Source organism: Cupressus sempervirens, chromosome 3, assembly GCF_028749045.1.
Source record: "Cupressus sempervirens isolate cs-2001-9-10 chromosome 3, ASM2874904v1, whole genome shotgun sequence".
Lineage (NCBI taxonomy): Eukaryota > Viridiplantae > Streptophyta > Pinopsida > Cupressales > Cupressaceae > Cupressus > Cupressus sempervirens.
In genome coordinates, this window is record NC_143120.1 from 894,985,629 (window position 1) to 894,991,545 (window position 5,917).

The following is a 5,917-nucleotide window of genomic DNA, read 5'->3' on the forward strand; positions in this document are numbered from 1 at the left end:
GAATTAATCCTCTCTATCTTTGGCTTCTAGGGTTACTGAGATTTTCTTAGTTGACTATTTAGAAGTAGTAACTTTCTCTTCCTATTTTGCTTCTTCTTGTTGTTATTTTTCTTCAATAGATTCAACAATCGTCAACAATGCCTTTTGTCTCTTTCCTGGTCCAGTGGCTTGTTTCTTGACCCTTTTTGTCTTGGTGGTCACAACTTCCACTAATCTTTCTAATTTCCTCTTCAGTTCACTTGCATGTACATCTGATACTATTGCATAAGAAATGCTCTACCCTAAAGATGTCTCTGAAATAGACACTAAAAAAGGCTACACATATTTTATACCTTGTTTCATGGTATGTCTGACTTCCTATGACTCACTTTCTATCATATTGGCCTCTATTAAAGCTTTCTTCATTATTGTCTCTATCTTCTTGTGAGATGCCTTCTCTAAGGATGCCTGATGAGCTGATTGGATAATTTCTTCATAAGCCCCAAATCTATACTTAGCTTGGTCCTTCTCAAATTTCAACACTAAATCAATGTATCCAACTAATACTTCATCACTTAATTCATAACCTAAGGGATCAAGGAATGTTTCCTAAGGTTCTATTGCTTGAATTTAATTAAAATCTTTATCAATCATAACACATATATCTTCTTTAAATCTTTCTATAATTGTTGGTGCAATTCTGAATCTTTGTCCCATCTTGTGCTAAAATGTTTTCATTATCTAATTCCCACTATCCAAGATTTTATCTACTAGATGTCTTTTACAAACATTTGTAGTCTTCTCCATTTTACATCTCTCACTTCTCATAATCTCTCTGACCAAGAAAAATGGAAATATCTTAAGTACATGAAAGAATATATGATTGATCAGTGACTAAAATCTAAACACACCATTCTTGGTCCTCTTGAATTTCTCCAAGTTTTCAAGAAGTTGCATTCTTAAAATTTTACTAAGGTTAACTTGTTTGTTCTCAACAAAAATCGTATAGGCTACATAGATGAATCTAGCTAAAAATTCATCAATCTTAGAACTTGCACATATAGAGTAGGCAATGATTCTACTCAAGAATCTTACATCATCTTGTTTAATGATGCTAATCACCATGGCCTTCCCATTATAAACTATTGGTGTGTAGCTCTCAACTTTCTTCTTAACTAGTTTCTCACCTATAGGTACACCGCCTTGTTTGCTAAGACCAGTTACCTCACGAAGAAGCTCGACTAAATATCAACTACATTATCTTTTATCCATAGTTTTCCATCATGAATTCTACTTAGTATTATCTATGTCCACTTATCGGTATCCAATTCTCAGTAGAAATGATATTTGAAAAGATCTAGTTCTTTCAAATGTTCAAATCTAGGCTTCATAGCCATATCATGGTTAAAGACTAATTCCATATCTTTTTTCATATATCACCCCAAATAGATTCAAACTTACTATTAAGATAACTTCCTACATCTTCCAAATACACAACATTATTCGAAGTAATGGATAATACTTAATTAGGGTTTCCTTCCATAGGTTTTATGGAAACAACCTTCAATTTTGGTCTCTCCTCATTCTCAACATTATGAACTACTAACATATCCATGATTCTATCAAATATAAACTTTATCAAATAAATTATATGAATAAACAATAAAATACCTCTTTCAAAAAATAGGGTTTGCTTTGAAATTGCCTTATCAAGTCACTTTTGAGTGCTCTATGCTTCTGATGTAGTCGCAATGAAGTGGTAATCAAGTCTATACTCCATTTTATTCCTCAAATTCAAACTTTTATTAATTGCATACTCTAAAAACATGAAAAAGTTGTTAATTACATTTCCAAATCAAATATTTTCTCAAGATCTTCTATCCAATCTTCAGATTCTATCCAAAGTTTACCATAGCTTCCTTCCATCATGACAATGCTCCAAGAATCTTTGCTCCACAAAATTCTCTGTAAAAACATAGTTTTCATTTTTTGTTGTAGAATTAACTTTATTTGTAATAAATATAACTCTTAATTCCTTTGTAACAAGTTTTGATAAGCTCAAAATTACAAGAAAGCTTAGATATCGCCTAAACTTATCTTGATACACCTTTTCCCAACTTCGCTCTCTCTAGTTCGATGTCTAGATGAAGTTTCAAATTTTGGTGCTGTAAACAAGCTTAATTCAACTTAATTGAATCAAGCTTGATTACTGAATTCAATCTTCCTGTCTCATCATTTTCTAATTTTTTTTTGAGAGATGTCTAATCCTTTTACAAATGGCTCATTGATTTCTTCTCGAAGTTTATTGACTACATTTCTTTGTTCCTCATTGTCTTTCTTAGTTATGGAGTTCCTTTTATGGTTCCTTCTATCATTTCCAATGTTTCTTCCATCATTCCTTCTATTTTTGAAGTTTCTTCCATTGTTCTTTCTATCTCTAAAGCTTCTATCCATTCCACAATACTTTTTTGTATGTCCGAAGTTGTTGCATAACTGCCATACTAGTGTTCTCCTTCTAGGATTCTAATGATCACCAAGTGCATGAGAATTTCAAGTTATCTATCCAAAGTTGTTACACTTATAAAACATGATCTATCTTCTTTCTTCATATAGTCTTCCTTCTCTTGATGTTCTTTCATTAGATCTTCTTCTATCTCCAGGGTTAGTATTTCTAGACATTCTACTATTCCTTCTATCATCATCATATTTAGGTTTCCTACAATCAATTTCTTTATGATCCATTCCATAACAATTATGAAAATAAAAATCCTTAACATTATTAAATGACTTATTTGTACAATCTCTTTTTATATGACCTATTTCAATACATGAAAAACACTTACCTCTAAATTCATACCTAGTTTCTTTAGGAGATTCCACTTTCTTTGGTTCATCCAATATCTCAACTTCCTTGTCTTGTACAACTTCTTTAGGTTTATCAGAAGATTGACTAGATTTAATCTTATCATCAAATTTATCTTTCTCTTTTAGATCTAATCTAATCTCAGGTTTTTTTGTAGACATGTTAAATAGATAACCAAGACCAATCTTATCATAAGTAGGTCTCTGTATTGAAATTGAATCATCAAGCTTTTCTCTACTAGAATAAAGCTTCTCAAGTTTTTGCTTGCACTGAGTTAATTCACCATTCACAGTAGTGTTGTACTTATGAAGTTCTTCGTGATCTTCTTTCAATGTTTCAAATTCAGATATCTTCTTTGCTAGAGTTTCTCTAAGATATTTGTTCTCAGTCTTTAAATCAGATTCAACTTTTCTCGGATCACTCTTCAAAGTCAAATTTAGATATGTAATCTTCAATTCATGCTTGAAGATCTTGTACTTTGTCTTTAGCTTTGAATAATCATCATCACTAGTTTCAAAATTAGTAGATTTAGGCTTGGATTTGAGATGTTCAATCTTGTCCTTCAATTTTCCAATATATACTTTAGAGTCTTCATATCTATCCTTCATCTTATCTCTTTCTTCAATAAGGAGATCAATTTTTTCAAGTGCCTCTTCAAGGTTCTTCATCAACTATTCCATATCCATAGGGATCTTACTCAAGCTATTAAGCCTCTACTTAGTAACTAAGCTCTGATACCAATTGTTAGAATTAGGAATTAATGAGGCGGGGGACAAGGGGGGTGGTGAATTAGTAATCTAAAAACTTTAGTCACCAACTGGATATTGTTTATTACTTTAAACCATACATAACAAAGTAAATAAGAAATTTTGAATAGTAATAGTAACCATGCACAAAGATAACTCATAACACCATATTTTGTTAACTAAGGAAACCCTGGCCATGGGAAAACCACAATGGGTATGATACCCACTAGATAATATATTCACACAAACACACACACACACACACACACACACACACACACACACACACACACACATCCTTGTTAGAGGATGGACCCCATTAGGAGTCAATGAGAAAATTCAATATAAAGAGTCCCTGTTAGGAGACTTTGAATCCCTGTTAGGAGATTCCAACCCTATTAGGAGTTGTATTATAGTAGATGCAAGATGAGCCCACTAGCCAAACATGCACTTCCAATTACAACAAGAGCTCACTGCCCAAACAAGTAATTAGACTTTTGTAATATAGGTTTTGTAACTTCTTTCTTGACTGATCTTTGATCTTCAACTTGATCATGGATCACAAAATAGCTTCTCAAAACTTTACATATAGCACTTTCATAAAAGTTTGCATACAATTGCTCAACACAACATATCAAAACTACTACAATTGAATTTGCAAGATGTCCATTATATAAATACCATGCCTATACACAAATTTTTGCTAGGATAGCTAAGACCATAATATACTTTTCCAACATAGAGTTATCATCTAGGATGTTGGCCCTAATTAGAGAAGTTTCCTTTAATTTCGATGTCCCATTTCACTAGTAAGACATGAATATCTCTTTTTTTTATAATTCATACTGATGTTCAAGGTTATATATGTCATCATCAACATGTCTACTATCTTCATCTAACTTTTCTAGTCTTAATATGATGTCAGTAACAAGTTACATACAAAATAATACACTTCTGTAAATCAAATTCATACTTAGACAATTTTCTAAGTACCAAAAGGCAAGTATCTTTATTTCTGAGGTTTCATGTAAGCATGTACATCATGTGTTGCCATAAATGATAATAATTACATATCTTCATTAGCCAATTGTCAACAATATTTCCCACCTACATGGACAATCGTTAACCCTCATTAAGTATCTAATTAAAATAAATTTTGAATCAAATGAACTTCATGAGATTCATGACACATTTAACTCACATTATCCAGGCATGCCATTTCCTCATACAACATCAAAAATTGAGAAAACATCATATAATGCAACATAGTGTGTTTAGTATAAGCCAAAAACCTTAATTTTGATGAAAACGAACCAAATGAGCATTCAACACAATTGTCAATGAAGAAATGCAATTTTATCAAGAATTCAATGAAAGTGATATAAGAATGCAATCCAGCTAGCATAAATATTCATCAAAATTGACACATTCATGAAACATAATTGTCTGGTAAACCCAAAACAACTGATGCACAAAATAGTTTATAAAAGGCACAATTAATAGAGCCTTAATTGGACCCTAGGAATGAAATATGAGAGAAAATTATTTGACATCTATTGGTTTCCCTCCTAGAAAGCCATCTAATTGAAAACTTAGATCCATTTCAACATTCAAAAATAAAACTATTCCAAAAACATGCTAGAATAAAATCAATGAAAATTTTATTTACATTGGAACAAGGTACATATTCATTTTGAAATTTCATAAAATTAAAAGAATTGATTTTATATGTAGTAACATTTGTTTTTTTTTTTTGGGAACTCAAACTAACCACTTTGTCGAGGTGACAGTCACCCTTTAGATTACCAAATTGACTAAGGATAATGGGGTCTCTAAGTTTGGTTGGAGGGTGATTCAATGAATATAATTAAGTGCATAATTGGTTCCTCTAGTCCTTCATGGATTATTGAAAATATTATTAGGAAGCCTATTGATATCCTTAAATCTGTAGAAAAATACCACATAACTTATGTATATCACGAATTGAACATGTTTGTTGATTCAATTACCAATTTGGTTGTGAGGTGTGAACATAAGATGATTTAGTAGGGAATATGATTTTTCCTATAAACGTCATGTCAAGAATTGAATATGAAATTATTAATGGGAAGGAAGGAACAATTAGTAATGGGAATGGATGTTGTGATGTGGAGCCTAATTAGGCTTAGAGGTTTATTTGGTGTAGTTTCCCTCCAAATTATTTCTTTAGGGGTTTGGGGGTAGCACCCCCAAGATGAGGTCAAGGGGTAGCACCCCTATGGGGCCCTGGGGTAGCATCCCAGGTGCACTCCCTATCATATTATAAGGTGGGGTCGAGGAGCAACACCCC